The 27460-nt window shown below is 42.3% G+C and overlaps 1 long non-coding RNA gene across 3 annotated transcripts; it reads left to right on the top strand.

Moving 5' to 3' along the window:
* On the top strand, positions 1-27460 carry LOC148114808 (uncharacterized). Of its 3 annotated transcripts, XR_015733216.1 has the most exons (5): positions 1-217; positions 2281-2391; positions 23420-23554; positions 24359-24470; positions 27011-27460. It is a non-coding gene; the product is annotated as an uncharacterized LOC148114808 (long non-coding RNA). The 3 variants fall into 3 exon arrangements; XR_015733215.1 differs by lacking the exon at positions 23420-23554; XR_015733214.1 differs by lacking the exons at positions 2281-2391; positions 23420-23554 and having other exon boundaries at positions 24-217.

The following is a 27460-nucleotide window of genomic DNA, read 5'->3' as shown; positions in this document are numbered from 1 at the left end:
ATCACTGTCTCCTCACACCGGACACAAGGCTTTTTGCTCTCCAGACCTCGGAAGTTTTTTTTTGGTCACACTTTTTTGCTTTGCTCTCCAGGCTTCAGAAGTCATTTTATTTTTACTCAAACCATTTCAGAAGCCCTTCCCAAATTCCAAGTAATCCTTAACACCTGCAATTTGATTGAAATTCACCAGTTCAGCTCCCTCAGAATTATTAAAAACAGTAAGTAATTTCTTGGTAATTTCTTGGAAATAAAGTAGGATTGCCATGCATAGACTTGAATCCAGATTAATGAAGGAACCATTGGAAGCTGCGACAACTAGATATTCGAACAGCCCAGAAGAGTAGATGACAAGGTTTGGCAAACAGTGTAGGCAACTATGGATGATCTTCATTGATGAGGCAGGTTTCATTCTGAGGAGTTTAGCATATGGAGACCAAGGAGAAAAAACTATTTATTTATTTACATGCAATCATTTAAAAAAATTACATGCCTACCCAGCATAAATAAATAACTCTGAGAAGCTAACAATCAATACACAAAGGAAAAAAACCCAACATGATAAAACTCCTGCAAACAAAATGAAAAATACAATTAGAAAAAGGAACACAATGCAATAACTGAGGCACTGCATAATCAATTCACAGCACCAGAACATATATGGAGGGACATTGTTACTCCCTTAGCATCCTGACCTGAGTGTCTGGGGAAAATACCAGATCTTCATGGTCTTCCGGAAGGCCATGAGGAACAAGGCATTCTAGTCTCAGGAGGAGGATATTCCTATGATGGGGAAGGTATGTCTCTTGGATGTCACCAGATGACATTGCTTCATAGAAAAAATACAGAGCATGCCCACTCTATCAGAACTGGTGGGATGGGCCAAAACGTTAAAAAACTACTGTATGGAATTTTCCACAAAGTCTGAAGTTGTAGTGGGATGCCACAAAAGCTCACAAAGTTTCTCTTACTGGACTCATAAGTGAATATTCAATTCTCTCAGGCAACAATAGTTTGGTCTGAACTGATTAAGTTTCTGGCTTCCTAGTAATAGTAATGCAGGAGATCTCCATTATACTGCTTCTTCATCTTTCCGAATATTACATCACGTTGAATATGTGTGTGTGCATGTGTATGTTTGCCTCCTGTCTGGTCCCATATGCTCTAGGGCCATAGTTTACAAGCGCCAGCCTCTCCCGGGAGGATTCTGATTTCATTGGAAGAGTGGGTCCCATAGTGCCGTGGCTGTGGTAATGATATAGCTGTCATCTTCTTGATGCGATAATCTCTCACCTCCTCTGCTAGCATAATCCAGTACTGTTGGTGGGCCCTCAAATATATATCATGGAGAGGCTTGAACCTACATTTTTTCCAAATGCTCCATTATGTCAGTCCTCAGCTAGTAGACAACTTCATGCATTTTCTCCAAACGTGAATGCTGTCTCTTGAGAAATATTTATTTACATCCCTAAATGTTTGATCACTGGAATCATTTGGCAAGGAAACAATGCTCAACCTGAGGACTTTTCAGTAGTTTGAGCACCACAACATTTGTGAGAAAGTATCTCATGAGTATGGTAAGTGGCCAACTGCCTCTTTCTTATTCAGTCAGCTAGTCCAGCATTAGGGCTGTGGATTTCTACTTATACCTCTCTTTCACCCTAGAAAAGATGGTACTGCAGGAGGTATAACTCTGCTGCTTCTCCTACAGTAGATGACTGCTCTCATTTCTATGGTAGAAGTAAGCTACAAACTTCCTGTGCGTATTAATCAGATAATCCTTTATACTGAGTGGAGCTTGTAAGCAATGCAACTGATGCTCACAAATCCTGCTCAGCATATTCAGCAACCTCTGTTGCTGACCATATACTATAACTGAGTGAGCTGCTGCCCAGCCATCTAATTGGTGGACATACTGATTTTTCTTGCTGTTTCAGACTGGTCTATGGCCTTCATATTGGAGATGTTCATCTATATCTATCCTTCATGATTAAAACTTTGCTGTCTTCTTACTCTTGTCCTTTGAGATGGACCATGTTGCAATCTGACCGCTCCAAATATCGGAACTTAAACACACTATTCGGTTTGGTGATTTCATCAACGTTTTTCCTGGCTGCCTATCACAGGGAGGGCACTACTGAGTGGATGCAGATGATGTGTAATGGCACACAATAGTCTGAATCAGAAATAAATCAGTGGATCCCACTATTCATCTAAACTAGCATCTTACTTTGGGGAACACGAAGCTGAGAAGAAGGTTGCACACATTTTCTCTGTTTTGCAGGTCTAATGTCTGACTGCTCTGTTTCTGTTATCAGCAAAGCAGATTGGTTGCATCATCACACTATAAAGTGCTATAAAGCTCTGCTGTATTCCCCAACTCAGGATCATACAGGTATAGAAAACATTGACCGCAATTTCAAAATCATTCCACATTATGCTGACTTCAGATCTTTGTCCTTCCTATATTCTGAAGCTGCTATGCTAAAGGTGATAGGATAAAAGTCTGTTGCTGCTGTTCTCTTCCTTTACTGTTGCAGCTGTCTAGATCAGTGTTTCTTAACATTGGCAACTTGAAGACCTGTGGACTTCAACTCCCATGCTGGCTGGGGAATTCTGGGAGTTGAAGTCCACACATCTTCAAGTTGTCAAGGTTGAGAAACACTGCTGCAGACACAAGGTTGCCAAACTTTATAGTAGGGGAGTCCTCTTGCCTTGCCAAGGATAAGAGATGACACAGATTGTATAATTGTACATACCATTGTATTTTTCCCTATTCCTCTTCTCCCTGTGGTAGCAACACATGTTGCAAATGTTTGGGAGAAGGGAAAAATAATTTGATTAAAGAGGGATGAGAGATTGTCAGATTTTTCCCATACTGTAAAATGTCAAAGTAAATTCCCCATGTTGTTTCTTGTAATGGCTAACAGATACTTGCAAATGGAAGAGGGAGACACAGTTTCTTCTGCCATTGCTCCCTGCTACTCCCAATCAGGTGGTAACCCTGAGTAGCAAGCCTTGAACTGCCTGATCCTGTTTTGGTCTGTCCTGTCCTTTCTTCCATACTTCCTCCATGAACTACTTCAGTCCCCTTTTAAAGCCATCCAAATTAATGACCTTCATGATAATTAATTTCATAGGTGAAGAGGTATTTTCTTTTATCTCCTTTAAATCTTCTTCCAGTCGTATTCTTTGGATGTTCTGGAGAAAAACTTTTCCTTGCCCACTTCTCTATGCCATATTTGATTTTGTAGATCTTAATCTTGTCACCTGCTATAATTGCCATTTTTATTAAGTTTCCCAAATAATTTAGCCTTTTGACTTAATAATTTTGGTTGTTCCTCTTCTGCATTGTTCCAATTGTAGATGTGCCATAGTTTGTACAATGGCACTAAACTATCAGGAGTTTTATTTTCAGTGCTTTTCTTAATGACCTCTAGCATGGAATTCTCTTTTTTGCAGCCATGGCATGCTGAGTTAATGTCATTACTGAAATATTCACTATGATCTCAAGATATTTTATCTGGGTAGTTATAGATGTCTCCAACAGCATCAATATTTTAGTGAACTTTGGTGGTTTTGCTCCAAAGAATATCATTTATCCTTATTTAAACTGAACTATATTTGCCACTTGGTTGACCATCTACCCAGTCCCTTTCTGGATCGGGACGCCCTGCACACAGTCACTCATGCCCTCGTCACTTCCCGGCTGGACTATTGTAATGCTCTCTACATGGGGCTCCCCTTGAGGAGCACCCGGAGGCTCCAGCTGGTCCAGAATGCAGCCGCACGAGTAATAATGGGGGTGACTCGTCGCTCCCCTGTAACACCCATATTGCGCGAGCTGCACTGGCTCCCGGTGGTCTTCCAGGTGTGCTTCAAGGTGTTGGTTACCACCTTTAAAGCGCCCCATGACTTAGGACCTGGTTACCTACAGGACTGCATTCTGCCACCGATTGCCTCCCACCGACCAATATGCTCCCACAGAGAGGGCCTCCTCAGGGTGCCATCAGCCAAATAGTGTAGGCTGGTGACCCCCAGGGGGAGAGCCTTCTCTGTGGGGGCCCTGGCCCTATGGAATGAACTGCCCCCGGACATATGAAGGATCCCCGACCTCCATGCCTTCCGTCGCGCTCTGAAGACCCTATTATTCCAGCAAGCTGGTCTGACAGGATAAAGGTTTTTTAAATTGGGTTTTGATAGGGGTTTTAAAATGATTTTAGTTGGATATTTTAAATTTGACCGAATGATTGCATTATTTTAATAAGCTTTTAATTTGTGTTGTATATTGTTTTTACCATGGCTGTTCACCGCCCTGAGTCTCTCGGGAGAAGGGCGGTATATAAATATAATAAACTAAACTAACTAACTAACTAAAGACTTCTTTCTGGAACCCCCCATAATCACTTTTGGTTTTCACTGCCCTGAATAATTTCACATCAGCTGCAAATTTGGCAAGCACATTGCTTGCACCTAACTCAATATCCTCATAAATGCATAAAAGGCATCGGGGCTTGCTAAAGATCTTTGAGAGATTCCACTTCCATTAAGAAAATTGTCCAATTATTCCTATTCTTTACTTGCAGAAACATCTGCAAAGTTTCTTCAAGAGCCTTTGACAAGGAACTTTATCAAAAGCATTTTACTTATTTATCCATTGAGAGGTCACCTCTATCCACATAGCTGCTTACAATCAAAGAACTCAGGCTATTGTGGCAGGATTTGCAGTTGCAGTGTTTATGCCGATCATCCTTCAGAAAAGTTCATTCTTCAATATGCTTACTTTATTCTTTGATTGCTATTTTCATTAATTTGCTTAGAACAAACATTAAGTTGATCACCCTATAATTTCCTGGGTCTCTCTCTGAACCCTTTTTAAAATTGCTGTTGCATTGGCTACTTTTCACTTCTCCTCCATTGAACCTGATTTGAGGAATAAGTGTCTACTTTCCATTAAGAAGGACAGCAGTTTCATGTTAAAAGATCTCTAAATAGATGCCTCTGGTTTTGATAATGTGTTATTTTGTGATCTATCAAAATGTCCCAGAACTTCTTTTTGTTCTATTAAATCTGTTTTAGCTTTTCCTTTTCACTTACTGAGGTCATTACTGTCTCAGATATCTGTCCTGTGTCTTCAGTAGAAGCAAAAGATGCAAAGAATTCAGTTTCTCCATAATCCTGATATCTGTTGAGTGTCTTTTTCACTTTGTTGTCATCTAATGGCCCAACAACTTTGACAGTCAATTTACTACTTCAAATATTTTAAAAAATTCATATTGATAGCTTTTTGCAATATGTTTCTCTTATCATTGATTTCACCTTATATTACTTCTGCCAGAGTATGTGCTCTTTTTTGTTCTCTTCATTCAGGAGTGGCTTTCCATCCCTGAATGATATTTTTAAAAGTGTGAGTGCTTTCGGGTTAAGGCCTTCCTACTCATTTGGAACTAGAAGGTGGCAATAACCTTAGACTAGACTGTGCTGTGTGGCTCTGATTCTCAGAGGGGTTTTGGAAGATGTAACAATGGAAGAAAAGCCTTAGAACAACACTGGCAGAAAATGATGACATAATCTGACTAGACATGAATAAGAACCTTTGCTACAGATTACTTTGTAGTAATAATTGGATCTACTATTGGCAAGATTGGGTTGGAAGAACACCTGGAGGTCTGCGGTGAGAATTTTTAATGGTGTCCATTAGATAGAATCACTTGAATTCACTCAGAATTGTACCCTGGTTGTGCAGGTCTTGGAGAATTGGCTAAGGCAGCATCTGATGTAATTATCTGGCAATCAGTGTCCATCTGTATTTTAGATTCATGACCCTCTTGACTGATTTACAATTACTGGAAGATGACAACATGGCTGGGTCCAAACATTGGTGAATGAATAAATAAACAAATGAATAACAACAAATGTCCTAAGCCAGTGTCTAGAGTATCTAGATTTTTAGGCTTTTTAAATTATCACCTGAGTATGAATAAGTGTTGTTAATTCCTTTGGTAATGCCTTCCTATATTTTTTTTATCATCCCAAGATCATCCTCAATATTTGGATAGCATATATAGAGAGATTTAATTTATATTTGAGCTAGATATTGCTCCCATAGTGATTCTGTGGAGGAATTTGGTCTTTTAAAAGCTCCTAGAATGTTAGACTTTATATAATCTTTACTATGATGTGTAACATCTTTCCTCCCCTATGCTTCTTCTTTCCAAAAATTCTTTCCAAAATGTTCAGGAAAGTTTGTATCCAGGAATGATGTATCCCACTTATTCTGTCCATTTCACCAGTATTGTTATACACATTGTATCATGTACTTATTTCCAATCAAGCACCTAATTCCCTTATGTTTCAATGACTTCTGGCATTGGGATAGAAACACCTATGCACAGTGGTGGGATTCATTTTTTTTAACAACCAGTTCTGTGGGCGTGGCTTAGTTGGGGTGTGTGGCTTGATGGTCATGTGACTGGGTGGGCGTGGCTATGTGCATAGGGACTACACAGAGGGCTGAAAAAAATCATTTCCGACTGGTCCTCGCACTTATGACCATCCTCACATTTATGCCCGTTGTGGCATTCTTAACAACCGTGTCAGTCATTTCACCACTACTTCTCTTCACCATGGTGACAAGATAGGGCACAAAACGTAAAATGTGAGGACAGTCGTAAGTTCAAGGACTGGTCAAAAGTGCGAGGACCGGTCAAAAATAACTTTTTCAGCCTTCTGACTAGTCCATATGCACATAGGGACTATTCAGAGGGCTGAAAAAAGTCAAGATTGCTGTATAGTAAAAAAGATGAAATGGAAGAAAGGCAACCCCAAACAAATATAAAGATATTAAGATAAAGAATGAATTGTTAAACTTTAAAGAATAAAAGAGAACAAATATGAATAAATAGCAGTAATTAGAAACACACATACAAACATACAATTTATTTTCTTTGAACAGAGTATTTGGCCAGTTCACAAATTTAAACAGTGTTTAGTCATTTCAATTAAATTTAAAATTTCTATATTTCCTTTTTGCCATATTTATTCCTTATCTATTTTTTAAAAAAAACAATATTACCCTTCATCCTCATCTCTAATCTTAATCAAATTCAATTTTTCCCTTCTATTCTATATTATACCCCTTCCCATTATCATCTATTTTTATATCCATCCTCACATTGGTTAATTATGTAATATTACAGTTATTTAATATAAATTCAACATTTTAATATAAATCAGTTATATAACTATCTTTTTTGTATATTAATCAATATGAACATGAATATTCCAATATTCCAATTATTTCCATGCAATCCAATTTCTTATAAATCAATTAATTATATTTACCAATAATAATAAACCAAATAATTTCCCCCGTATATTCCTCCAAACCACAACTTAACCATTTCTGCTTTCAACACAATGTACAATTAATAGTATCTCAATTATTACAATTCCCTAGTTAAATAGAGCTTTTTTTCTTTTGTGTTTTAAAATCTTGAACTCTCCTCTTTTTCCCTAAAGAGGAACTACCTCTTTAGGGAAAACTACCTTTTTACTAAAGGTAGTTGCACCTACCTTTTTTGGTGAGGAAAAAGAAAAGAAATCTGCCTGCCTAATTTTCCAACGTTGCAGCAACAGCAAAGCCAACAGCCTGCTTTACTTTCAGTTTTGTTTTTCAGCATAGCTAGGGGGAAAAAAATCTGCGCAAGCAAGCAGCAGAGCCCTGAGCAAAACAGCTGAGAGCAAATCAGCTGAGAGTCGGGAGGCCGATCTAATTAATGGGTAATTAGCCTATGCTGAAGCTCCGCGGGCCAATAAAATTTCAAAAAAACACCGAACCATTTGTTAAATTGCTGGCTCACCTGCCCCTCGCCCACCACTATTTATTGGCAATAAATAGTGGTGCGGAGGGGCGGGGCAAGGGCGGGGCGAGCCAGCAATTTAACAAATGGTTCAGCCAAACCGCCTAGAACCGGCAGAATCCCACCACTGCCTATGCATCATTTCTCCACTGGTCTACAATTTAAAGATTAAGGCAGCATTCCATCATGGGCAGGGACAATGGTAGCAAGCACAACTGGCAAGAAGCAGGTAGAACAAGCAAGCTGGCACTGGCAAGCAGCGGCGGCATTGGGAATGCAACTGGTGGCAGCAGCAGCAGCAGTAGACACAACCAGTGGGAGAGAGTTGACTTCAACAAACTTACAATAGAGAGAACTTAGGAAGGATTCCAGGGGCGGGTTTCAAAACCCATTGCTACTGGTTCACTTGTGGGCGCTTGTGCGCTCGCACATGTACAACACTTCTGCACATTCTCAGAAGTGTTCGGGCGGGTGGGCAGAGCCTCCTGTGGCCGTCGCCACTACCAGTTCACCTGATCCAGAGCGAACCGGTAGCAATCCACCACTGAAGGATTCCATGGATAAAAATCTTAAAGGGGAAAACAACTCAAGATAGTTGGAAAAATTTTGAAAAAAGTTAGATTATAAAAGCCTATCTAGCACAATACACAGAGAAAAAAACAAAACAAGTGACCCCAGATAAAACCAGCATAGCTGCATAAAGAATTATCAGATAAATTGAGAGACAAAAAAGACAAGTATAAAAAATGAAAAGTCCTAGCAAATAGCCCGAATCTGCAAGGATAAAGTCAAGAAAGCTAGGGCTCAGAATGAACTAAGGCTTGCAACAAATGCCAAAAAATAGTTTTAAAAATTCATTCAACATCTAAAAAACAAGATAAAAAAGTCAAGTAAATGAACAGTCTACTAATGGGAGAAGATGGCAAGAAAGTGACGGGTAGCGGGGAGAAAGAAACAAGCACAGCTACTACTAGAAGCCAATAGGGGTTTGTTAAAAACAGAGAATGCCAGACAAACCTGATTGCCTTCTTTGACAAAGTGACTAAATTAGTGCATCCGAGAAATACTGTGGACATAGTTTACTTTGACTTCAATGAAGCATTTGATAAAGTAGATCACAATCTGCTACTTGGAAAAATAGAAAAATATGGGATAGACAGCATCACCACCAGATGGATTCACAATTGGCTCACCAACCACACTCAATGTGTAGTCCTTAATGGAACTCCCCTTAAATGGAGGAAAGCATACAGTGCGGTACCTCAAGTTTCCGTCTTGGGCCCAGTACTCTTCAACATCTTCATAAATGATTTAGACAAGGGGATAGAAGTAGAACTCATCAAATTTGCAGACAACACTAAGCTGGGGGAAATAGCCAATACTATTTGCAGACTCAAGATACAGAAGGATCTTGACAGGCTTGAACACTGGGCCCCATCCAACAAAGTGCAGTTCAGTACTGAGAAAAGTAAGGTTTTCCTACATTTAGGCAAGAAAAACCAAATGCACAGGCATAAAATAAGTGGTATTTGGCTCAACAGCAGTGACCATGAGAGGGATCTAGATGTCCTAGTGGACAACCTTAAGTATGAGCCAGCGATGTGTTGCAGCTGACAAAAAAAAACCCCCAAAGCATCAAAAGGAGGACAGTATCAAGATCATGTGAAGTGATAGTGCTACTTTATGCTGCTCTAGTGGAACAACATTTGAAATTCTGTGTCCAATTCTTATCCCATGATACAAAAGGGATGCCATGATTCTAGAAAGAGTACAGAGAAGAGCAACAAAGATGATAAGAGTCTGGAGGCAGGTGTGGAAACTAGATAAGTTTCTAAAAAAAGGACTAGGGATGATAATAGCAGTCTTCCAATACTTGAGGTACTGTCGCAGAGAAGAAAGGGTCAACCTGTTCTCCAAAGCACCTGAGGACAAGAGAAGAAGTAACACATGGAAGATTCTTAAGGGGGATCCAACCTAGAACTAAGGAGAAATTTTCTGACATGGAGAACAGTTAATAATGCAGGTTCATCAAAATCATGAAAAGTGTATCATGATGTCAGAATACAAGTTCTACACCTTATATACATGTGTTGAACTTTGTGATACGTGCTTTGGCATTCAACCTTTTTCATTCCCTCTAGACCAGTAATGGCTAACCTTTTTGCCATTGTGTGCCAGGAGGGGGTGGGGTGGGGGAGGTTCACGCATGCCCACACCCATAATTCTATGTGCCCTGCCCTGCGCATGCGTGCGCAACCCCCCTCCCCCCTGCTCCTAGCACACAATGGCCCGGTAGGCCCGTTTTTCTTTCTCACCTGGCTCCAGATCCTCTCTGTGCATCTGGGGAGGGTGAAAACAGCCTTTCTCACTCCCTCGGAGACCCTCTGGAGGCCTGAAATGGCCCATTTCCCAACTCCTGGTGGACAGAAAGTGACTTTTTTGCTGTCCCCAGCCTCCAGAGACTCCTAGAGAGGCATGGGAAAGGCTGTTTTCACCCTCCCCAGATGCACAGAGAGGATCTGGAGCCAGGTGAGAAAGAAAAATGAGCCTTCCCCACCTCCCCCAGGCCCTCCGGAGGCAGGAAACAGCCTGTTTCCCTACTTCTGGTGGGCCCAAAAGGCCCAAAAATCAGCTGGCCGGCGTGCATATGCACGCCAGAGTTGAGCTGGCATGCCCACTGATATGGTACGCATGCCACCTGTGGCACGTGTGCCATAGGTTTGCCATCACGGCTCTAGACATTCATGTCTATGGAATTGAATGCTGCCCATCATAACTAATTTAAAATTTGCTCCACCATCTTTTTGGCAACAGAGCAGCCTGATGTTCTCAAAAGGAAAGAAAATTACCTTGGCAGGGATATGCAGGAATGGCTATCTACGGTACTCAAAAAGGCTGAAGCATTTTAAAAGTCCAGAAATATAAGTTTTTTGTTTGTTTTTTTTTTAGAAATTTTTTATTTTAAATTACTAACATTACAAACAACATATACAATATTTCACCCTGTGCTATACATAAGAAAGGAAGATTTGGTTCTTCGGATATATCCTCATGATCGCCAAAATCCACGTTCTCGGGGTACAGGTACCGAAGCATCCAATTTTGACTATATCTTAGTTTCTAAAGATTTGTTGAATAATGTGGATAAGATAGATGTGGGAATTTTTAAGGATTCTGATCATGCAGAAGTTACGATGGAAATAGATTTTAATTTTGAGAAAAAAGGAAGTTGTTGGAGATATGATGAAAAACTGTATAAAAATGAGGAGGATAAAAAATGGATATTTAAAAAATGAGAAGAATGTTGTAAACCAGAAATATAAGTTAAGATTTGGAAACAGCTGAGGCATATGCCTCTCTAATTTACTGAACTATAAGAAGGAGGAGAAAGTAAAGCACAGAGTTGCAAGATTCTATTATCATAGTGTTAACCTTCCTGTAGAATTTATTTCATATTCTGGCCTACCTAGTGAGGCAGGCACCTGGCCCTCTTTTGGATTCAAGTGAATTCCACTTCTCTTACAGCTTTAGTTAACTTCTAAAATTCCTCAGTGCCTAATAAATCTAGATTTCTCCCTATATGGCACTTTTATTTCTTTCAAACATCGAGATTCTGCATGACTAGGTAACTCTGCATATTGTTGTGGCCCGCCAGCGGCCTGCACGGATTGTTGCTGATCCCGACGACGAGGAGGCTGGTGTGGTGTCGCGCCAGCAGCCTGTGCGGCCGGCGCTCGAGTCGGACAGCGAGGAGGCTGAAGAAGATGTGGTGCCAGAGGCAGGGATTCAGCCAGGGCCTTCAGAACCTCCAGAAGCTCCTTTAAGTGAAGAGAATGAAGTAGAGGAGCCTCTTCTCAATGCACAAGCATGCAGAGCTGCCAAAAGGCAGGAGTGGTTACTCAGGAGGAGGTCTCCTTGAGAGTAAGGCTTGGGTCTAATTGGCCACTCCCTTAGCCTATTTATGTTTGCACACAGCTTGCAAAAAGCTGCAGGAAACAACGTGCGTTCATTAGCTGATCATTGAGTTTGGATTTTCTCTGCAAACTTTGCTTCTGGGTTATCTGCTACTCTTGTAAGACTCTATCTTATCTGTGGAATTTCGGGCAGGTTGTTAAGAACGTTTTATTAACAGCCTGCATTTGCAAAAGACTGCATTTTGAAGTAAACTGAGTTTTGTTCGGAGTTTGTGTGTGCTGCGTTCTTTGGGATCCGTAGCTGGGCAGAACACATATGGAATAGGAGCATTTCTGAAAATGCTACCTTGACCATTTTGTACTCCTCTTCACTCTGCTATCTAAACCTTAAATTTGGCTTCCAAAACTGGTTGACCACATTTCCCAGTATGATTCCAAACTGAATCATGTTTACTGCCTCCTCCCCAGTACTTTACTGTTCAGTACCTATATAAGCCCTTTCAGCTCTAGAAAAACATCCTCAGTATGAGGATCTCAAAAATTTGTTTTCCTTCTATGAGAACTTCTCCCTCATTCTTGAATTGATGTCCCTCCCCAAGACTCTCGTTTTTCCTGATGAGAAAGGAGTTATTTTCCTGGGATTGAGATGAAACTATCACATTTCAGAGGATTTCATCCAGGGTGCTATTTAGCAGGTTCTGACAGGTTCTGGAGAACCGGTAGCGGAAATTTTGAGTAGTTTGGAGAACCAGCAAATGCCACCTCTGGCTGGCCCCAGAGTAGGGTAGGAATGGAGATTTTGCACTATCCTTCCCCTGGAGTGGGGTGGGAATGGAGATTTTGCAGTATCGTTCCCCTGCCACGCCCACCAAGCCACGCCCACAGAACTGGTAGTAAAAAAAATTGAATTCCACCACTGATCTCATCTACATACCACTTTTCCTCCTTAAGCGTCTCCACCTCAACTATCTTTGTTTCAAGGGAATGGGCTTGTTCCCTGGCAGCCAGAACAATGCTGCACCAAATCCCAACTCATGGTCAATGAGCAAATAGTTGAATATCTGTCAAGTTGAATGTAATAAATCAGAAAGTATCTCTTGCTGGCTTGCTCTCTTTATACTGAGTTTTGACAAGCCTTTTTTCTTCTTCAGGAATTATTTGCTCTAAAATCTAGTCCCAGTGTTATGCTTTTACCAAGTTTGGAGCTCTGCTTGCTCACAGTTGGTGAACTCATCTCCATATTTAACCTCTGGTGGAGGGATATCAGTATGTTACTCCTCTCTTCCCTCACATAATTCCTCTGTTCCTATTTATACTCTTACTTGCTCATTCTATTTGCAAGTTCCCAATGACCCTCCTTCTTCCTAAAAAGTGTTGGCTAAGTCTGCTGCTCTCATGAAGTTCACAGTGTGAGCATCCTATTAAATACAACATTACATTCCCATTATTAAATGTAATGCCTGGCATACTAGTACTGTATTAGACAAATTGCCTGGCTATAATCATCCATGTTGTGGTAAATTCAAGATTAGCCTAGGGTTCTCTACGAATCTGTACATGAAACTGCTATTGACATGTCATTGCCAGTTTAGTAACTAGCTAGTTGGATCTCAAAATTTATTTCTTAAAGATTTCATTCTGGACTCACTTCTGATGAAGTATAAAGCCTTAAATCAGGGATCATCAATGAGCAAAGCTACTATTTTGTGGCCTTTCAGATACATTAATAAATTGCATTACAGTATTTCCAGGCTGCGTGTTCTGCCTAGGTGCAGGGAACCACAATGGGAAAGACTATGAAATATGCTCACCTTGTTTATATTTACGTTCCTCACCATGTGATGCTTTTAACACATGTACACAACTGTTAACTACTAGAGTGCACAAGTCATATTCACTGCATTTAAAGAGCATAAATTTAATTACATTTAGATAAAATCAACTTTTGTTTTTGCCATGGCTTTACTGCTGTTGCTGGCAAGAACATATTGTATTTTTTAGGAAAAGTGGCCCCTCCATGATTTTATTTAAGGGTCAAATGTGCTTCTCAAGCAAGCGAAACTTGTACATCCCTATAACACAGATAGGTAGTTCTTGGGTTATAATGGCAGCTGGGACTAGAATTTCTGTCATTAAGCAATGCAATCATAAAGCACGACACCACATGGCTACACCGCTTAGTGATGGCAATCTTGGCAGTGCCAGGATTGGGCAAGTCATTAAGCAGGAAAAGTTGGTAGTCTCAGGCAAGGAGTGTAGGTGAATAAGCAGGGCCACAGGTGTATCAGCAGGGGCTACAGACAGGTTGACAGGGGCTGTGGGTGAGTGCAATGGAATGCAGGAAGGCAGCTGCTGGGGGCTGCGGGCAGGTGGGGCAGTGCTATGAGTGGCTGTGCTACGGAGTGCAGGTGGATGGAGGGGTGCTGTGTGCAGAGGGCAGTCAGATGGGGTAGTGCTACAGAATATGGATCCCTGGCATCCATAGCAGGATTTGGGGGGGGGGAAATGGTGGGAGCAACTTACGGGAGCAAATAGTTACTCTCCCCACCAGCTACCCCATTATCTTTATTTGTGGGAAACTGGCAGAGAAAGTTGCAAATGGCGGCCACACGTGCATGGGATGCTGCAACCATTGAGGGGGCAAGCTAGTTGCCAAGTGCCCAAATTGAGATCATGTGACTGCAAGGATGAAGTGACAGCAGGACCAGTCATAAGTACCACTCATTTAGTGCAGTTGTAACTTTTAATGAACGCTGAACCAGTTATTGTAATTGAAGGGCTACCTATAGTCCTCATTTAGCAATTCTTTGTCTAGTGACCATTCTCAGTTACAATGGTAATGACCTATGCAAATCTGTAAAGCAAAGAAAAACTGAAATTCATTAAGTTTCACTTAATGAACACTTCACTTAATGACCACATTCCCAGTTCCAATTATGGTTGCTAAACAAGGACTACTTGTACTAGTACATTTTCAGCTTATTGAGATAATAAAAAAATTTACTGCAGAATTTTTTTTCTTTGTGTTAACAGTCAGGTATCCTACATGTGCCCTACCTTGTATGTAAACTCATGAGGATGCACATATGCTCACAAGCATCCATGGAATGAATAGGGACTATGAAAGTACCTTCTCATTCTGTTGTGGTGCACCCTTCTCTCTTGTTCTTCCATCCCAGATGCCTGTAAATGGAAGCACAAGTTGCAACAGACTGTTTCTCATGCTCGCCTTCTACCTCCACCGCAGCTACTGAGGCTGCCTGCATCACCCTGTTGGTATTTGCCTGGTCTGACTGGACAGCACTCTTGGGAAATGTTTAATGACCACTGGCTCCTCTTAAGGCTATGGGGTAGATGATGCCAATGGACCTAAAAAAGGGGAAGCGTTTGTTACTCATCCTTTTGCAGTGCCCCCTGATTCGAAAGCTTGAAGAATCAGTGGGTGGTGAGCAATACACACTTTGTGCTTGACTAACAGCTTCTCTCACCCCAGGAGGTGAAGATAGATCTGGAAAGGTGCCCAGCATATTGCAGCATCCCTGACGTGACTTATCACTTTGCTGCTGGTAGATTCCACTAGTGCCTGACAGTCCTGAGAGAAGGCACTTGGCATGTGGGAAGACTTGGCCAGTTGCTATGGAGCTCCCCCCCCCGCCACCGCATCCCCGCTGATCTCCTGGTTTCCCTGCCCCTCTCCCATCCAAGCCTGCCTGCTGAAACATTTCAGGCTGCAACATCTGCGCTTTCTCTGGGTCTTTCTCTTGGAATGTGACCCTGCTGCAAGACTGTGCTAGAATTCAGGGAAGGAGGGAACAACAACCAAGGACTATGCAGAGAGCACAATCCACCCCACAAATTCAAAATAAGCCCTGCTGGAATAGAAAAAGCAGCAACGTGTGATTTCCTCCCACTCTTAAAATATTAACTATGTTCCAACCATGCAGGGGACTGAGTGTCTCCTGCAAGAAACTATAGCCTTCTGGAGGCTAGAAATATCCCCTTGGGGACAGAGTCTCAAGGGGGAGTCTGGTATTTTATGTTCACTAATTATACTGTGGTTTTCTGCAGGGAGAATCTTGTCCCTCATATATCAACTGTAGCTTCTAGCACAGCAAAGCAAGAAGGAATGGAATGGAGCTGGGGAGGGGCTTTTTGGGTGGGGATATGTTCTGGCCAAAACAAGAAAATTTTAAAAGGTAGGAAAGCGGCAAAGCGAGGCTCATGGGGTGCATAGGGTCCAAGAAGTCAATGAGATGAAGTAAATTTGTTTCCTGGTGGGGTGGGGGAGAGTGCAGCATCTTTTGATGCTTCTTTTTGCCAGTGAAAGAGCCACAAGGAAGTCAGGGAAGCTCGTGCCACAGACATTTCATTAGTTGGCAAGGATGCTGCCTTTGCTCCCTTGGGAGAACTGTTTCTTTCAGCTGCCCTCTGAAGAACATCAGCTCTCTGGCTTGAAATATTAGTCCTGTTTTCCTCCTTTTCTCTTTCTGTCATGAATCAGAGCCTCTGTTTATTGATATATGGGTGTCTGTAAATACACATTTTGTAGGCTTCTATGTTTTGGTTCAGCTTTTTTCCTCCTTTTATAATTTTATGCATTTTCTTTGTTTAATTAGTATTTTAGTTCTTACTGTACAGTTATGAATAATATTTTGAAGCTCTTCATTTCTAAGTCACTGGGCACAGTATTCTGTTTCATGAATGAGTTGTGTTTGCATTCATCATATACTCAACATGTATTTTGGATAAATTTCATCTTGGTTTTTTTCATTAAAATAGGTTTCTAATTTATTAATGTATATATTATTTCTATTATGATACTTAGAGGAACCTATCAGAAGTGAGAGCTGAAGGTGACTTTCACAATCTATTCACAGGTGTGGGATAGTGCTATAAAATCCTGTTGGACCAAAAGCCAGAATACAACAAAAGGAGTTTGTGTTTACAATACTGAAAAGATGCCTTGGTTGCATTGCTTCTTCTAAAAATGACTGTCAGTGACTCATTTAGACTTAAAAAAACCCCAAAATTAACATGTCAGAACATGGGTGCTCAGCTCTCCTGGAAGTGGCAGCAGCCAGAATTCAGGCCGGGCTTGCTAGGTTTAGCTCTAGATTCTGACAGTGCGGGCAGCTGTTGCAGCCAAGCTTTCAGACTCTCTCTGATCAGAAGAGCCACAATCTTTTGAGCACTTCCTAGCCAGGACAGCTTAGGAAAAGAAGGGTTTACCTTCCTACCATAGAGTTATTCTCTCTCCTTCATTCAAAACAATAGAACTCAGAGACTGCCCATGACGGTGAGTAACTGCAAGTTCAAGAGTGACAGAAATTACTACTACATATAATGGCTCTGTGGAAGTGGCTTGGTGGGCGTGGCTTGGTGGGCGTGGTAGGGGAAGGATATTTGCAAAATCCCCATTCCCATCCCACTCCAGGGGAAGGATACTGCAAAATCCCCATTCCCATCCCACTCCAGGGGAAGGATACTGCAAAATTCCCATTCCTTCCCCACTCCTGGGGGAACGATATTGCAAAATTTCCATTCCCACCCCAATCTGGGGCCAGCCAGAGGTGGTATTTGACAGTTCTCCGAACTACTCAAAATTTCCGCTACTGGTTCTCCGAACTGCTCAAAATTTCCGCTACCGGTTCTCCAGAACCTGTCAGAACCTGCTGGATTTCACCCCTGATATAATGCAAATATTAAACTTGTGGAATGTAGTCAAGGTACCTCTGATTTGGATTTGGGAAGAGGAATAATAAGGTTCTTTGATGTCTCTGGCTTTCAACTAAGCGCTATTTAGGATAGGTAAGAGGACTTTCTATCTTTTGGGTACAGTAATTGCAATAGTTTTCTCATGTCACAAATGTTTTGTCTCAGGCATGGTTCTAGCCTATAACTGCCAGCCAGTATGTCCTGAAACCTGGCTAATACAAATAGTTTCCAAAGAGTATCTTTACAAAGAACAGGTCAAGGGATGAGAAATTTATGCAAAGCAATAGAGATAGTCCTCGGCTTATGACCACAATTGAGGCCAAAATTTTTATTGCTAAGCGAGACAGTTAAGTGAATAGTTTTAGTCTTTAAGTTAATAACATGGTTGTATAGTGATTCTGGCTTCCCCATTGACTTTGCTTGTCTGAAAGCCACAAAAAGTCATCACATAACTCTGGGACACTGCAACCATCATAAATATGAGCCAGTTGGCAAGTGTCAACATTTTAATCATGTGACCATGGGGATGCTGTAATGGTCGTGAGTGTGAAAAATGACCACAGTTCACTTTTTTCAATGCCATTGTAATTTCAATCACTAAACAAATGGTTGTAAGTCGCAGACTACCTGTACACAATTTTTTTTGCAGCAAAATTGACTTCATATCTGATTGTGGATGTGAGAACTGTAGTCCAATAATCTGATGCTTCTGTGAAAGAAATGAAATATGATCCTTCAGCCAGTTGTGGCTCTTTTGGCTAGCCCTTCTCCCTCCCCCACTCTCTTTCTCATGTCTTCATCCTGTTGAGGAGAATGATTTGTGAGAGCTGCTGCAGCCTGGATTGGACCCTTAACACTGTGCTTCTCTGCCAGTTAAAGCTTGGCTTCTAAATCTAACACTGTTCCTTCCTCTCTCAGCCACACATAGCACTTGACTAGATTCAGGATGTGCTGAGATAAGGTGACTGCTATTGTCCTGCCCAGTCATCAGTTTGCCAAATGAAAGAGAGGAGGAGCAGTGAACCTCAGTGGCCTCTTACAGCTGTTCTTGGCGAAGGAATTTTCAATCCTATCAAATAAACAAAAACAACTCATCCCTAGCTTCTGGGTTCACTGCATATTCTTTTATTTGAATACTTTATTATGAATCACAATATTGCATGCAAAACCAAGAGAAAAAAGCACAACCTTTACCATTCTTCTGAGTGCTACATAAAGATTTTCTAAGGAACTGTTCTTTTTAATATCCATCTTTACACTGCTTCTTCCATTGAATTTTAAAAGGGGGAAAGAGAAAACAATCCATAAATCCCACCAGGCCATCAAGAGTTCTGGAACAATGGTCCATTCTCCCTCCCTTGAGTCTCCACAAATACTTGACACTAGTTTGCAAAACCAATTAAAACTCCAGACTTGCCGATATGGGACATGCCCAGTGAAGTAGAAAGGATGGAGATAAATACTGACAAGGAAGGAAGAGAGGGGCAAACTGTTAATTGTGTTCCATCCTTTCTTGGTGAAAAGCTACTGATCAAAACCAGAGAGTGAGTATTGTTTTGCAGAAGGTGATGGCGGTGGTGGTGGCAGTGGGTAGGAAAGACATCTATCACAGTGCTAAAACAACACCAGGAGATGTTTGAGAAAAGAATTGCCAATATTTTGAGCTATACTGATGGCAGTTAAACATAGATGAACAGCTCATCCTTCAATAAGAGCCAATCAATGGTGTCATCTGTACAGGTTGCAACAAACCATTTTAGGTCAGAAGTAAATAACACACTAGAAAGAGAAATTTTTTGACAGAGAGAACAATTAATCAATGGAATAGCTTGCTTTTGGAGTTGTGGGTGCTCCATCACTGGAGGCTTTCAAAAATAGACTGAATAACCATTTCCTGGGATAGTATAAGGTCTCCTGCCTTGAGCCAGGGATTGGACTGGAAGACCTCTGAGGTCCCTTCTAGTCCTATGATTCTATGTTCTAGAGTAGAATTTCAGAATCTATATGAGGATTAAATTTTTAATATGATTTTTTATTATTTATTTATTTATTTATTTATTTATTTATTTATTTATTTATTTATTTATTTATTTATTTATTTATTTATTTATCATATTTGTATACCGCCCTACTCCCGGAGGACTCAGGGTGGTGAACAGCCAAAATAAAAATACAAAGAACATACAAAAGTTAAAAACTATTAAAAATAGATTAAATAATTTGGGCTCAAAAAACCAATTTAAGACATCCAATTTATCTAAAAACATTTAAAACCCAATTTAAAAGGGAGAGTTAGGCCAGACCAGCCTGTTGGAATAGAAACGTTTTTAGGGCGCGGCGGAAGATGCGTAGGTCTTGGATCCTCCGTATCTCCGGGGGGAGCTCGTTCCAGATGGCAGGTACCCCCACAGAGAAGGCTCTCCCCCTGGGGGCTGCCAGTTGACATTGTTTGGCTGACGGCACCCTGAGGAGCCCCTCTCTATGGGAGCGAACTGGTCGGTGAGAGGCTACTGGTGGCAGAAGGCGGTCTCGTAAGTACCCTGGTCCTGAGCCATGGAGCGCTCTGAAGGTGGTAATCCAAACCTTGAAGCACACCCGGAAGACCACTGGGAGCCAGTGCAGCTCGCGCAGGAGGGGGGGGTCACATGAGAGCACCACATCGCTCCCGTCACCACCCGCACGGCCGCATTCTGGACCAGTTGGAGCCTCTGGGTGCTCCTCAAGGGGAGCCCCATGTAGAGAGCATTGCAATAGTCCAGGCGTGAGGTGACAAGAGCATGAGTGACCGTGCGTAACGAGTCCCGATCCAGAAAGGGATGCAACTGGCGAATCAGGTGAACCTGATAAAAAGTCCTCCTGGCCATGGCCGCCATATGCTCTTCTAAAGACAGCTGTGAATCCAGGAGGACGCCCAAGTTGCGAACCCCATCTGTGGGGGCCAACTACTCGCCCCCAATAGTCAGTGATGGCGCCAACTGACTATATCGGGACGTCGGAAACCACAGCCACTCAGTCTTGGATGGGTTGAGTCTGAGTCTGTTCCTCCCCATCCAGATCCGTACGGCCTCCAGGCACCGGGACATCACCTCGAGGGCATCATTGGGGTGGTCTGGGGTGGAGATGTACAGCTGGGTGTCATCAGCGTACTGATGGTACTTCACCCCAAAACCACGGATGATCTCACCCAGTGGCTTCACATAAATGTTGAACAGAAGGGGCGAGAGGACCGATCCTTGCGGCACCCCACATACAAGGGGCCTCGGGGTCGACCTCTGCCCCCCTGTCAACACAGACTGCGACCGGTCGGAGAGAAAGGAGGAGAACCACTGTAAAACAGTGCCCCCCACCCCCAATCCTTCCAACCGGTGCAGCATGATACCATGGTCGATGGTATCAAAAGCCGCTGAGAGGTCTAATAGGACCAGGACAGAGGAACAACCCCTGTCCCGAGTCCTCCAGAGATCATCAACCAATGCAACCAATGCCGTCTCCGTGCTATATCCGGGCCTGAAGCCCAACTGGAATGGATCTAGATAAATTGATTCATCCAGGTACTGAGGCAGCTGTTGTGCAAGCACACTCTCAACAACCTTTGCAACAAAGCGAAGGTTGGAGACAGGACGATAATTTGCTAACACAGCTGGGTCCAGGGAGGGCTTCTTGAGGAGGGGCCTCACCACCGCTTCTTTCAGGGCGGCGGGAAAGACACCCTCACTCAAAGAAGCATTTATAATCCCCTGGAGCCAGCCTCGTGTAACCTCCCGGGAGGCCAGCACCAGCCAGGAGAGACACGGGTCCAATAAACATGTGGCCGCACTCAGTCTGCTCAGTATCCTGTCCACGCTTTCGGGAGTCACAGAATCAAACTCTTCCCATATAATATTCTCAGGACCAGCCCCTGTCATCTCCCCTGGATCTACCCAGTCAGAGTCCAGCTGTTCCCGAATCTGAGCGATTTTGTCATACAGATATTGTACAAAATCCTCAGCTCTACCCTCCAAGGGGTCCTCCCGTGCCCCCTGATGCTAGATTTCACCCCTGATTTGCCATGACTCGCTTAATGGACAAATGAGAAGTGATGTTGTCTGTTGCAATCACGTGTTTTGCTTAGTGACTGTCTTGCTTAGTGAAGGAATTGCCAGTCACTAAGCAAGGACTACCTGTCCCACAAACTTTTCCTGCACTATCCAATGGAAGCCAGTGGGAGAAATTTAGTGGGGTACATCAGATTTTCTTATGTTTGTCTGATCTCCTTTTCCTCTTCTACTGATTCTTCCAAATATGGATGTAGCTGTTCTGCTCGATTGCCCTCACATACTTTAATATTTTATCCTAACATTAGAGTTCTAGAATTCAGCATTTTAAAATAACTGCAGGCTCTACCTTCAGAATGCTAATGTGAAAAAAAAAAACCCACCCCATTCTGCCCAGGTACAAGAAGGAAGAAAACTAGCACAATGGGAAAATAGGGATTCCCTCTCTTTCTTTCAGTCCTTATGCATTCTTATAATTTGCTAGGGAGGGACCTTCACAAGTTCCTTAGATGAAAGACATTCAGTTTGTGGGAAACGTAATACAGTACATAGCGCTTATTATACTGGTATTTTGTACTTCAGGAATTCCAAATTCTAGTTTTTTTTTAAAGGACAAAATTTCAATATTATAAACACTGTGGGTAGAATCTGGTAACACAGGTAAGAAAAATTCAGCTTATACACGAGACCTGAAAGGCACCACATAATAGATTTACAGACCGATGTATGTATGCATGTGCTAGATGTGTTCTAGCTGCACAAATTTTCTCAGGTCCCTTCCCCTAAGACATATTTCTTTCAAACACTGCACATTTCTCTACCTGTTAGTTGACCTCATCAAGCCTCCTGTGGTTTGCAAGACTCTGCCGCCAACAAAGGAGAAAGGAAGATATGTTACATAAGCTACTCTTAGCACATTTATAAGATGTTTAATGCAGCAACCCCAATTGAGCATCCTGGCTCTTGATCTTCTGATCTGGGTGTAAAAGCAATTGAGAACCTTCTAAATGATCAATTCTTTTCCTGTTCCACAAGGAATTATTCTTTCATATTCATTCTTATGGCATCCACCACAATGTTTACCATAGTTCTAGAGGTGTAAATTCTTGAATTCCAAAGTATCTCCATCCATTGGAGAGAGAAGTCAATCATCAAGCTCCTTCTTCCAACCAAAGAGGCCAGAAAAAAGGGAAGAGGAAATTCACAAAACTTATTTATTTGTTCATTCATTCATTCAATATATATACTGTAGCTCTCCATCTCACATTTGTGACTCTATACTGTAAAACTACAGTATATTAAGGGATTTACAGCAACAGTGAACCTGAGCCTATTCAAGGTCTCATTTCATCATCTCAGTCACCTGAAGTATTTCCCTTCTCTTTCCTGCTTGAACTTTATCACTCACACCTTCCTAAGAGCATCCCCCCACCATTAGGCCAGCTGAAAGTCCTTACCACATCTGGCTGGCAAATCTTTACACCACCATAAGATGACAATAGAGTTTTCCAGTTGCATAAAGGTGGGGATATTAGCCTTGGCTGAGATTTGCCCTCTTGGGTGGTATGATGATGATCTTTCAGAACCCCTAGTGACCAATTGTGTTGCTCCTCAAGAAATCAGGCATGATGAAAGCCTATAGGTTGGAGGGGTAAGTCAAGGTTGCTGCTAGTGTACTGACCATTCTGATGCCCAGGAGCAGTCTTGCATAAGCTCTTGGGTCTCCTACTGGAATCCTCCAGGCTATTGGTAGTATAATATTTCAGTCTCTGTGCCCTAAGTGTAACTCTGGATGGCTCAGGATGTCATATAATAAATACGTATGAGGTTGTCACCTGGTGGTCATCCAGACGTTTGCATATATAGTATGCCTGTTCTCCCTCCTTTCATTTCTTCAGAAGCAGGAAGGAGAGAGCAAAGACAGCTGGCAGCAGCAATCAGTGGGGATGCCTCTAGGGTCCTCAAGGGTTCCACTTCCAGTGCACTTCACTGTGCTGAGGAGACAGCTGACTGTGGAGAAGCAGGTGGAAGAGGTGACAACAGCAGCAGCAGTTCATTCATCATGTATTCCCTTTTTCTTTCCACATCACTCTTTTGCTAAAACTCCTGTGGTGTTTTGTGTTTAGTCTATCAATCTGGGCTGCATGAATCTGAACATCCACTAGACATGGTAGCAAAGAGATACAGAAAACCCTTTCTGCTGTTGTCTAATGACCATCTGAGGGTTGGTGTTTTTTTGTACAGCTACATTAGCCACACCTGGCACACTGTGATCTGTTGAAGGCACAGGAAGAACCAGTTAAGCCCAATGGTCCTCTGGCCAGCCTTCAGCATATTTACATTACTGTCTAATTCTTCTACAGCAGAAATTGATCTGGTATTTAATTCTTTTATTGCTGTAGAAAAGCTTGAGGATGATCTCAAATTTCTTAACTGCCATGTGGTTATACTCTGACTGGCTACAATTCTCCACATGCCTGGAGGAATTAGCAAAATATCTCAACAGTGGGTACATTTCTAGAAAGGCATGCATACTGGGAGTAATAGATGAACAAAGGAAGATCTTCTGAGGGTCACTAACGTAGCTCTCCAAAAAGAGTAACAGGACAGTATTTTGGATACTTTGCTCAGGCTTCTCAATTTTTCTGTACAATAATGTAATTTTAAAAATGTAGTACTGAAGTTTACCGTAAGGAATATTATATTTTTTAATAAGGGGAAAATTTCAAAATATGTTATTGCTGTTTGTGATGGAATTCAGAATTCTGGAAGCACAAAACGTCAACTAGAGTACGCTGAAAAGCTTGAATTAAAAAAATGTATTTTGTTCCTTCCAGGATATATCACCAACTGTGTAAAACAGCTGCATACATGCTCAAAGCTGTTTGGATGTTTAGGAGGTGTCAATAAGGATATCTGCAGTGAATGGACAAACCACCATTTATTCAGGCAAGGCATAGAAGGCATTTCCTTTCCCCCCATTTATTCAGACAACTAGTATCCATAGCTCAGATGCCTGAGCAGACGGGCAAGAGAGTTCATACTGACTGCAAAATCTTTGTCTATGGCTGCTGGTGGGGAAGAAGAGAGAGAGAGAGAGAGAGAGAGAGAGAGAGAGAGAGAGAGAGAGAGAGAGACTGCTGAAAGATGTAAACAAGATGGAGATTGGAAAACAGCTCTATGTATTTAATGAACTATTTTCCAAGAGAAACTGGAAAAACCACAGTACAATAGTTCAAAGTTCAAAGCCGGAGGTGATTAGGCCGGTTATTCCCTCTAGGCAACTGGCGGCCCCAGTCACCACCTGGGCACAAGCCAAAGCGAAAACCCAAATATCCAATTATCTAAAGCAGTGGTCCCCAACCTTTTCATCTTTGTGGACCAGTGGGGGGTGGGGAGAAAGGATTGTTCAGTATGAGCAATGGATGAGCATGCACACACAGCTCCATTTGCCTGAGTGGTGAGCACATGCATCCGCCACTCAGGCAAATGGAGCTAAGCACGTATGCATGCGCTCACTCACTGTGCAAGTGGAGCTGTGTATGTGCATGAACTTGCCCACTGCTTCTGCGGCCCAGTTCCAAACAGACTATAGCCTGATACTTCCCCACAGCCGAGGGGTTGTGGACCGCTGATCTCTAAAAGCAGCTTTAGAGGAAGACAAATGGTTCCAAATGCACAAGAGTGAATGTACAATGCAAGATGGTCTAAGCTTGGGTGAGGGCCAAACTGTATGTCCCACAGATCCAATGGTTAATGGTTCTACAAAAAAGCCATGATTCAAAAGTGGCAGGGCATTTTGGCTTCATAAAAACCCTGCACCTAATCAAGTGCCAATTTTGGTGGCCGTCACTGAAGAAAGGCATAGAGAGCTATGTAGCTAGCTGCCTTATCTGTGCCTCTGCCAAGAGGCGACAAGTGAAAACACCAGGACTTCTCCAGCTGGTAGCAGAACCAGAATAAAGCCCCATGGAAAGATATATCAATGAACTGCTCGAAAGCTTGGGAAATACAGCAATTTGGGTGATAACTGACTTGTTTTCTAAACAAGTGCACTTTATACTTTGTCAAAAAGTGACTCCACTTGCAATTTGGCTAAGTTATTTGTGCAGCATGTTTACCTGCTGTATGGTGCTCCAGAAAGAATCATCTCAGATTGCAGAGTCCAATTCACTTCATAGTTTTGGCAGGAGTTCCTAAAACCTTTTGGGACCACTCAAGTGTTCAGCTCCATGCATAATCCACTACTAATGGTGCCTGTGAACCAGAGGTGGGTTTCAGCAGGTTCTAACCAGTTCTGGAGAACCGGTAGCAGAAATTTTGAGTAGTTCGTTAGTAAAAATTCTGATTGGCCCCGCCCCCATCTATTCTCTGCCTCACAAATCCCAGATGATCGGGAGGAAATGGGGATTTTGCAGTAACTTTCCCCTGGATTGGGGTGGGAATGGAGATTTTACAGTATCCTTCCCCTGACCCACCCAACAAGCCACGCCCAGCAAGCTATGCCACACCCATCAAGCCACGCTCACAGAACTGGTAGTAAAAATTTTTGAAACCCACCACTGCTGTGAACGTACAAATGGGGTCTTGGAGCACTATTTCAGGTTTAATGGATTAACAGAGTTGGAAGGGGCTTTGTAGGTCATCTAGTCCAACCCCCTGCCCAAGCAAGAGACCCTACACCATTTCTGACAAATGGCAGTCCAATCTCTTCTTGAAAACCTCCAGTGATGAATCTCCCACAACTTCCGAAAGCAAGCTGTTGCCTACATAACTCATACACAGTAGCACCGGGTTCACTCTATTTAAAGTGGTCACAGGACAAGACTTTGTATCTATCGCTGAATTGCTTCAGGCCATCCCATCAATGGCATTCTAAAAGAATGGGTCACCCAACTACAGAATACCTGGTTGGTGGTGAAAAAGGCTTTCGATAAAGCTCGGGAACCATATAAAAAACAAGCCGATAAAAATCCCATTAAGTCAAAGGACTTTAAAGTGAGAGATTAAGTCTATTTACCAAATTCTTACAGTCTAGATAACCATCCAAAAAATTGGGCCCAAAATAAATTGGACCTTTCCCCATAAAAAGATTAATCCAGTGACTATAGAATTAATGCTGCCAAAAACGCTCAGACGCATACACTCGGTATTTCATTGCAGCTTATTGAAACCAAAGATCACATCTCCCCCAACGCCCTGAGTTGCAACCACCTCCTGACCCCATTATGATTGAGGGAGAGCAACTCTTTGAAGTCAAAGACATTTTGGATTCCTGTATACATCGGGGCGGGGAGATCCGGTATTTGGTAGCATGCACAGATTTTCCTCCCTTGGAGACTGAATGGGTCAATTCCAAACATATTAAAGCCTCCAGACTGCTTAGAAAATTCCATGAACAGTACCCAGATAAACCTCATTGAACTATTTGCTAATTAGAGAATTTCTGTTTGTTTTTCCCTCCCCTCTTTGTTTTCTTTCCTCTACAGGACTAATGTCTCTATCAAGGAGGGCAGAATACCAGGTCTGCCAGCTTCAGCTTGGCACCTCATAGGCATCCTGCCATCAAAGGCTATGCGGGGGAGGAGGAGGGGAGGATAGATGGGCAATAAAGCTGTTTGTGTATGTGATAGGAAACAGGGAAGGGGGAATGACAGGTGATAAAGACCAGAGAAGCTCGGAACCAGTTTGTACCAGCATCCAAGGCCAGGCATCCTGAGAAAGTTTGTGGATTACCCCAAAACACTCAGCATTCCCAAAACACTCAAAATAAGTTCCAATTGGCTGAAGACAGACTGGTCGGGCGGGGAGGGGAGAGGGCTGGGATGAGGGGAAACCTTTCTGTATCTTTCAAGTATGGGAAATCCAGAGTTTGCCTGATTTTACTGCAGTCAACATCTCTTAATAAAAGAAGCTTTCTCAGCTTCGCTTCAACAAAA

Source organism: Pantherophis guttatus, chromosome 3, assembly GCF_059756535.1.
Source record: "Pantherophis guttatus breed Tessera chromosome 3, ASM5975653v1, whole genome shotgun sequence".
In the NCBI taxonomy this organism is placed as follows: Eukaryota; Metazoa; Chordata; class Lepidosauria; order Squamata; family Colubridae; genus Pantherophis; species Pantherophis guttatus.
The sequence above is the reverse complement of the archived record's forward strand: the minus strand, read 5'-3'. Positions and strand labels throughout refer to the sequence as shown.